Source organism: Crinia signifera, chromosome 3, assembly GCF_055691185.1.
Source record: "Crinia signifera chromosome 3, ASM5569118v1, whole genome shotgun sequence".
Classification (NCBI taxonomy): domain Eukaryota; kingdom Metazoa; phylum Chordata; class Amphibia; order Anura; family Myobatrachidae; genus Crinia; species Crinia signifera.
In genome coordinates, this window is record NC_139219.1 from 249365128 (window position 1) to 249374829 (window position 9702).

The following is a 9702-nucleotide window of genomic DNA, read 5'->3' on the forward strand; positions in this document are numbered from 1 at the left end:
TTTCCCGCTAATCTGATTTTTTGTAACTTTTCATAACTAAATTTCACAAACAAGCCACCAAAATTATGTTTTTGTATGGTCAATATTTGGTCAAATATTTAAAAGTATACCTAGAATGACTAAAAGTAAAGGGAAGAGGTGCAACCCTGTATGACACTTATGTTTTGAAACATGACCAGCGTACAGTGACCGTGTACCAGGGGAAAAAGCAAAAGAACGCCATCTTCCTTAGCAGATGTTGATATTTTATTTATTTATGTATTTACAGATTCTTATATAGCGCAGCAGATTCCGTTGCGCTTTACAATTGTAGACAGTGATAAAACAAACTGGGTAGCAACAGACAACCTTGGAGGTAGGAGGGCCCTGCTGCAAGCTTACAATCGGTAAAGATGCAAAGAAGCTTCCCGAAACTGTATCATATTACAACAAAACAAATGCTGGATTGGATACAGTTGATCAGATGGCAAGAAAATACAGTGTAAAGGCTGGAAGTAGAAGATGGTCTGTACAAGTCCTCTACAACACATTTGATTTGGAAACTGTCAATTCAAGAACTTTGTATCAGTGTCACAAATAAATAAAAAAATCAGTTGTCTTACATTTATTCTACAACTAGCAGAGGAACGTTGTCTAAAATATGTTAAAACTAGAAAGGGTCCAGCAGCAATAATGCAACCTTGTCAATGTACAAACGATGATGATTTGAGCCTAAAACAACACAAATGTTAGATTGGAAATAATTGTAAGGGAAATAAAACATGCGAAAGTGTGACCTAGACTCAAAGACAATGTTAAGACATGTAGTCATATGGTTTCATGGTACTGTTATTTTCGGTCATTTTTTAATTTTTAATTTTTCATTATTAATGTTATATTTTTGACATACTTATGTTTTTTTAAGTTCTATTTAACATTAACTGCAGATGTTAGTATTGTTTTCTACCAATCACTGGAATAAATCCATTTTTTTTTCTGTCAGACTGAATTTATATTAATTAGAGACCTAATTGCAGCCAATATAAAAGTTTCAAATTCAATAGGTCTTAGCAGAAATGAAAAGTTTTCCTTGAACATTTCAATTCTCTAGCATACAATTGAACCAGCTTGAACATTAATATCTCATACTAACAGGAGAATAGAATCCTTATTGAAATTGTGAGAAATTGTGAGCAATTATTAGTTTGTTTAAACAGGTGATTTATTATTGTGTCTATTTATAACACACCATTTAACAGACGTTTAGTTGTAACTGAGCACTGTGCCTTGTTAATTAAAGTTTATTAATATATACAGATATATCTGTCTTCAGCTTAGTTACAATTGAGTAACTGCATTCAGGGGTGTGGTCTAAGAATCCCCGCAATTGGCGGGAGGATTGCTTTTTAACCAGTGTTTATATGTTGTTTGTGTGTGCTTTTCTGTATCTCTTGTCTTGAGATCAGCCTATCTTAGAAAGTAAACCAATTAAAAGCTAAGTTTTACATTTAACAACTACTCACATACCACACAGTATCATTTCGACACATACATTATCCATCCTTAAGTGTGCCCCCAAAAAAGAGTCTTCTTTTTTCTACCTGTTTTGTTTATGTTATCTCTGACTCAGGGGAGCACCTCCAACCCTATATAAATTTGGACACTGATTGATATATCAGGTTGTTTAATTGGGACTTGGATTATTCTGAAACCTCATCCGCCCCCTATCGTGACTGTGATTGCTTTTAAGGTCACGGCGGAGAATCCTGTGCGGGAACCATTCAAAAAATTGTATACAGAAATGAAAAGTTCAAGTGATATGCAAAAACCCAACTTGTTTTAAAGGTACAGATGTAGCCCCTGCCATCCTTGGCCAGGCATTGCCAGACCCTCCCTGCTGGCGAGCGCCAGCGGACAGGGGCTACACTGAACTGGGACACGCGTTCGTCTCACACGCACACGCGTCCCAGTCTCTCAGCGGGGACGCTGCGTGTCCCTGCCTGTCTCTACTTCAGGGAGATGGGCAGGGTTAGGGGGGGCGCTCGGGGTGGCGAGGGTGATGGGCGGCGACAGCGGGGGAGGTGGCGGGGACCAGAGGCAAGTTCTGTTGCTCTCATGCACACGTGCCCACTGGCGGGGCTGCAGTGATGGCGGGGCTGGCGTTAGAAACGCCAGCCCTGCAAAGATGACATAAGTCCCATCTGTAGCTAGGTGGTGCAGATAAGTCTACTGTGGATTTAGCTCTTGCACTGCATGTTCTATACAATAATGTGCTGAATTCATAAATTACTGTACAGTAGTTACATTAATACATGCTCAGCATTACAAAATACACAAGGATTAAGGTCTTATTATCCTAAAAATAATAATCAACATATAGTAGGAGAATTCAAATGGGAGCAAGTATTAGTGAGGTAAAAAAAAACTTGCTTACCTCGCACCTAGTTTTGAATTATCATGGGTATGCATACTCCTGTTACAACTCGTTGCAGGGTTTTCAGTGCTGAAAACTTAGTGGTCTGAGCAAAAAAATATTATACTTTGCTGACTGGTGCTCTCTAGGAGTCTAGTGGCCTCCTTGTGGTCTTCCCTCCATCTTGTTTTTGGAGAGACAGCTGCTGGGAGTCTCCAGGGGGACTAAAAGGCACAATGGCTGCAAAAAGAGTAACCAGCTCCAGATTAGGTTTACACTTACACTGGGGGGGTCACACACATAAACACACACAGAATCTAATGCACACACACATTCACACATACTCACACACATGCATTCCCGGGTCTCCAACCTTGCTTTTTTATCTTGGTTTGAGACACGGGTATGCAGACACAGGTTGACCCATTCCCACTGCAAAAAAAAACTGTGTTAAAAGGCAAATTGCTGGGTAGAACTGCTTCACCCGGGAATTTGCCTTAGCAGTGAGAACGGAGAGTTCATTGCTGCAGTCCCCAGTATTAAAATGGCGTTAAAAGCTCGGTATTTCAAAACGATCAGTGTGAACATGGCATTATAAATACAGTTGACCGATGTATGCATTTGTTGCCACATTTCACTCTTCAGTCCCTTTTCGAAAACATTTTAAAACCATTGTGACAAATATTTTGCCAAATACAAGTCTCTCTGTGTTTTGTTTCTTAAATTTTAAGCTATTAGTGCATCAGATACTGAAATTATAAATCTAAACAGATCTGCTTTGGTATTTCTCTCTGTGGTCTCCACAATAATTCTGTAACATTAATTAAAGTAAATGTTTTCTTTAGTTCAGACTTTTATCTTGGCAATAACTTTTAAATAGATAGTCATAAATATCAAGCATATGCATTTGGAAAGGAATATCTCGGCATTTTGAGCAAAAATCACAATTCATATAAGTTATGTTCTTATACATGACATGTTTCTCACGTACACCATCTATCCACAAAACCTATGTCTTTTCTGCTAAGCTGAATTTCTCTCTCTTGCCATATCTAATAACAGTAAATCTGCCATCTGCAATCAATATACCCATCTGTCATATTGTTGACCTTTTCTAAATATAATGTTCTTTATGGTTGAATCTGTTTTTAACACAAAAAAGTTTTTAACTTCTTTCATTCAAAATTACAGCCCAGCAGTTCAGTGTGTATTTAAAACGGTATTGATTTGTTCAACGACTAGAAGAAATATTGTAGAATAAGTGAAGTTCTTTAAGCAATGATGTGATTCAAAGTATTTTGTACAGTAAATGCAAATAATGGCATCATTGGGGATATCACACCCTTGTACTGAAGGTTAGTGCACTTCACAAGTGGTTCATAAACTACCCTTTTTGTATTTTACCATTTCAAATGGTATAAATATTTTTATTTTTTAATATATAATATTTATTTTTTACTTTAAAGTAGTAATGATTTTTCGCCAAGGTTTAAATCTGAATGGCTACTGTAAAAACTATTGGTACTTATGTAGTATCTGGGCTGCCGATTTTTTGATTGTATGCCTTAAGTTAAGGCATACAATCAGATGCGATGCGATGCGATATCGCATCGCATCGCATACGATGCGATGCGATGCGATGCGATGACCCGATTTTCCCATAGGATTCAATGTTAAAATGGACTGAGTCCATTTTAACATGGAATTCAATGGGAAAAAGGGGTCCTTTTCATACCCCTACTATCCAAGTGGGCATGGAGTTGGATATAAACCTGTGGCGAGCGTAGCGAGCCACCGAGCCCGAAGCGTGGCGAGCGAAGCGAGCCCCGCGAGGGGACGGTATTCTGTGTCCCCTCGCGGGGCTCGCTACGCTCGCCACGCTTCGGGCTCGGTGGCTCGCTACGCTCGCCACAGGTTTATATCCAACTCCATGCCCACTTGGATAGTAGGGGTATGAAAAGGACCCCTTTTTCCCATTGAATTCCATGTTAAAATGGACTCAGTCCATTTTAACATTGAATCCTATGGAAAAATCGGGTCCATCGCATCGCATCGCATCGCATCGCATCGCATGCGATTTGGTCGGGTGCGATGCGATGCGATGGACCCGATTTCAAAATCGGCAGCCCAGTTACTACATAAGTACCAAACTATTTTATTTTATCAGCAAGTATATATAGATATTAAATTTCTAAAATGCATGGATTACAATATAAATAACTAAAAAAATAATACCAATCACATTTAATAAAAGTATAATCCCAAACATAGAAATAATATGTTTTTAATATAATGCTTTGTGGAAATACCCATAGTTCACTCGGTGTCCAAAACAATAATATACTGTAGGTATTTAAATGTCCATATAACCCAACTATCTTATAAATATACTGTAATTCTCTATACGCAGTCTGTTTTAAACAGTAACAAATCTGAATTTGGTTGTCAATTCTAGCTAATAAGACAAATGTCATGATTTCTTGTATAATATCTACAACTGCTACTGTAAGTCTAATAAAGATAAAGAAAGTAAAAGGGATGTGGTATGATAATCTGACAATCATAATGTTGACATTAACCATGTTGATATTCAGCATATAGACAATGATGAAATGTTTACATGCTAGAATATTGACATATAAACCCTAGTGGCCCATTTGTGACTTTACTGCTCCCGATGGCTGGATTGGTTACAGCAGCATCACTGTGGACCATTGGATCCTAATTGAACACCTGAAGAATTTAAGTTGACTGGATGGCACAGTCCTTAGCTAGTTAAAATCTTTTCTCTCCGGCAGGTTACAGAGTGTCCCACATGGCTCTATACTATATCCAATTCTTTTTGCAGTATAAATGCTACCAATCGGTGAAATAATCAGACTGCATGGCTTGGTTTAATAATGCTATGCAGATGACACACAACTGTACCTGTCTTTTGCTCCAGGTATTGAGAACCCAATAACAACCCTAAATGGCTTCCCTAGCTGAGGTCCAGTTGGCTGCGGTTGAATCATGATAAAACAGAGGTCCTTATTATAAGCCACAAAACAAGATTGCAGCATGGTCAATCAACCTGACTTACAGTTGGAGGTTCTAAACTACAATACATTGAACATTGTGCTGGATAGTGAACTGACCATAAAACATCAGATATCAGCCACAATTAAATCCTCATTCTTTCGTCTGAGGAACATAGCAATAATCAAGCATTTGACTCCCCTAGAAGTTCTGCCTAAAGTCTTACGAGCATTTGTATCATCAACCTAAACTATGGCCATGCACTCTACCTTGCAAAAGACTTGCACTGCTTACAGATGGTACAAAATGCAGCTGAAGGGCTTTTAACCAACCAGCCCCACTCCAGTCACATAACACCCATTCTCTACTTCCTTCACTGACTACCTGTAAGATGAATGAAAAATAGACCCAAGACTTTCATGTTCTCTCAAGCATTTCACTAATACCCATCATTAATTTTTTTTTCTTTTTTCTTCTGTGCTGTAAAGCACTTTGAGTCCCATTGGGAGAAAAATGCTATATAAATAACCACTATTATTATTATTATTATTATTATTATTATTATTATTATTATTATTATTATTATTATTATTATTATTATTATTAGATCATCCCTTCCAGGATACATATCCAATTATCTGGTGTTCCAGTAAGTATTATTACCATTAGACATTAGAATGTTTATATTTCACATTATAAATTTTTTATAATATCCACTTCATAGTGGTGTCGACATTATGACTGTAAATGTTGACATGGATGGCTGTCTACATTTTGACTTCATCCTTGTATAAGCCCTGTAATAAAGTAAGTGATGAGTAACATATCTTCTTTAAAATTTGCAAAAATATTGTTATAGCACCATATTCACTCAGCATTTTGGCATCTCTTGTAATGAGTATTAATTCATACTTCATAAAGAAGATCTCTCCGTACAGACATTATTTTATTTATTTATTAACAGTTTCTTATTCAGTTCATACATATTTTGCAGCGCTTTACAGAGAATATTTAAACATTCACATTATGTGATTAGGATATCATTAAAAGGTATCATAAATACCATGTCAAAACACAAATCCATCCATACTAACATATAGGTTAACCAGAACTTGGGCAAATCTGGCCAAAACATGATTCTTAGTAAATTTACCTCTAAGAGTTGGATTTGACATTGTCTATAATTTTGTCCAGTTAGCATTGCCAAGACCTCTGCTTAAGGCTCTATTGCCAGGAACTGTTTGTCTTTTCCTTTTTCCTTTTTCCACAAAGTACAATGGATAACATGGATATCCCAGTGTTTTCCAAACAGGTTACATGCCTGTTCCAATTCTGCTGGAACTAGGATGTCCAGGAGTAGAGTAGAGTTTTCACAGGCTCTAGTTAGTCAATACATCATTATTTTAGTATGTTTTGATAGTTATAACCAACATAAGACCAAATAGATTAGATATATCTACTGTGGTGCTTGGTTGGTGGTGCTCCCAATAAGGTTCAGCAAGTAAATATACTTAAAGATTGATGTCTAAAGTAGTCAAAGGAGAAACAAGGATACTTGTTTCCTAGCACGGCGCCTGCGATTTTGATTGTATACATCGGGTCCAAAAAAATTGTGTCGATCCCATTGCATGCAACCAAATCGCATGTGATGCGATCGATGCGATTGATGCGATTTTTACATCGGAACCAATGTAAAATGGTCCCTGAGACCCGATTTTACATCGGGCCCAATGTTAAATGCCCCCCAGACCCCAATTGTCATTGTATACCCACCCTGATGGATCAAATGCCCCCCCCCATTGTTAACGCCACCCCACGATGAATGCCAACCTGAAGCGCGTCCTCTGACTTTTTCATACCCCCACTATCCACGACGGCGTGAAGTTGATTTTCTATAGTCTGGCGAGCGCAGCGAGCCACCAAGCCCGAAGCGAAGGGACGCGCATTACTTCACAGGTATTACGCATGCGCTCGCCACGCTTCAGGCTTGGTGGCTCGCTGCGCTTGCCACACTATATAAAATCAACTCCACGCCAACGTGGATAGGATGGCGTTCATCGTGGGGTGGCGTTAACAATGGGGGGGGGGCATTTCACATGTAAAATATTCATAAGGGTGGGTATACAATGAAAAATCGGGTCCATTGGCCCATTTAACATTGTTCCCTATGTAAAATCGCGTCCATCGCATCGGTCGCATCGCATGCCTTAACTTAAGGCATGCGATGGATGCTATTTTTTAATTGTCGGGGAAAAGGCAAAAAATAGCCCTGAAATCGCGTCGGTCGCGTTCATCGCATACCTTAAGTTAAGGTATGCCATCACCTGCGACGGGCGCCGTGCTAGGAAACAAGTACCGAAACAAGAAAGGTTTTTGGGGTACACTTTAAAGTAATAAGTGAAAGAGTGAATTCAAAACGTAACTTTTATTACATCATTTAAAAGACCTCACTTCTTTGAGAAAAACTGATACATATAACATAATATAACAGATTATCAATAATAATGCAATCTCTTTATTAATAAAAATATTTTTAATTACTACATTGGGCGAAAATAATAAATATGTGGTATCCAAAATCAAGGCCCTTATTCTAATCTGTGCGGTACGGCCCGCGTGCGGCCGTACCGCCAATGTTTTCACTCTGCACATGCGCAGAGGTCACTCTGCGCATGTGCAGGCGAAATCGCCGCACACAAAAATTATACGCCGCAAAGGGGGCGTATAGGGGCGTGAGGGGCTTGATAGCCTCATTTACCTATGTATACGCCCAGCGTTTCATGGGCGTTCCCATGCAAACGCGGGGCGTATGCATGGTAATGAGGCTATGACGCCAGTGATGGGGGCGGAAAGCTGACATCGCCGGATGTCAGCTCTCCGCCCAAATACAAGCTTTCACACGGACGATTGTCCGTGTGGTCTAAGCTTGCGTGAGCGGGTGGAGCGTGCGGACCTGCCTTCGATGGTCGTCGACCATCGAATGCAGGGGGCAGCTCCCACCATGGTGGAGGCGTACGCCCCACCATTTTCATGCGGATCGCCAGCCGTCCGCGTACGGACGGCCGTGGCGATCCGTCTTGTAGGCGGGGATTGGTTTGTGCGGCCGGAGCAACGTATGCGGCTCCGGCCGCACACATCAGAATAAGGGCCCAAGAAAAATTAGTAGCATACACTCCTTGTAATTGATAATCAAATTCTATTCAACATATTCAATATCATTAATTGTGAGGAGTATAATCCTAGATTCTTTCCACGCTGACTGCACAGTGGAGGTAGTAGAATGTTTAAATCCACTCTTTACTGGGACATCAAACAGGTATAGGGTAGATTGAGAGGTCTTCTCTGAGATTTTTTTGAACAGAGTGAGGGAATGCTCCTCATGGAACATTGGGTGCTTCTGCTGTCTGAGTATATATACAGCACCGAATATTCCCTGGTGGTCTCCCACAAGGTACTAATTCAGCCAGCCACTGCTTAGCTGCTGAGATCGGACAGGATCAGGCGGCACAGTGGTGTATGGCAGTATATCTGGCAGATAAGAGGGCTCCAAATGGCATGGGGAGCCAAGAGCCACTTCTGCTTTCCCTTGGATGTACTGAGTCCAAACCTGTTACCAAATGGCATTGCAGGAAGGGTACAGTCACCCAGTGGATGAGAGAGTGGCGGAGAGAAAGAGATAGACAAGTGTGGTTAATGCAAGTGGCAATTCCTTCTGCTGTCCAACATCATGTCCACATAGGATCAGGGATGAGAGTGGAAATCCATCACTGCTCTCCCACTATTACAACAGTTAGAGGAGAAACAAAGATAGATTGGTACAGGTTAATTGGTACAGATATGTTGGTAAAGAAATATGTATGTACCCCCTTTAAAATCAGATGGTCTGTGTGTCACAGGTGGCAGAAATGAGTTACATTGGACACCCATGAACACATAGGGGTTAAGAATTAATAGTCTGTGCTGTTTGGAAACACAGTTTCAGAATTCACATTGTACATTTTTCTCAAAGAAGTGACGTCTTTTAAATGATGTAATAAAAGTTACATTTTGAATTCACTCAATTTTTACTCTTTTAATTATTACTGCAAAGTGTGCCCCAAAAACCTTTCTTGTTCCTCCTTTGTCTACTTTAGACATCACTCTTTAAGGAACTAGGATGTCCCCAGACTGGTGGCCATATAATAAATGTATTTTTGAGAAAAAGTTGTTGAAAGCAAAGCTTCCTTTATGCACTCCATGCATTGATCTGGTGTTGCTGTACTTACCTGGACTGGTGCACCTATGTCTGGTGG

The 9702-nt window shown here is 39.7% G+C and overlaps 1 pseudogene; it reads right to left on the reverse strand.

Annotated features, from left to right (window-relative positions):
* Positions 1-8821: 8821 nt before the first annotated feature.
* On the reverse strand, positions 8822-8938 carry LOC146065077 (5S ribosomal RNA; annotated as a pseudogene).
* Positions 8939-9702: the final 764 nt, after the last annotated feature.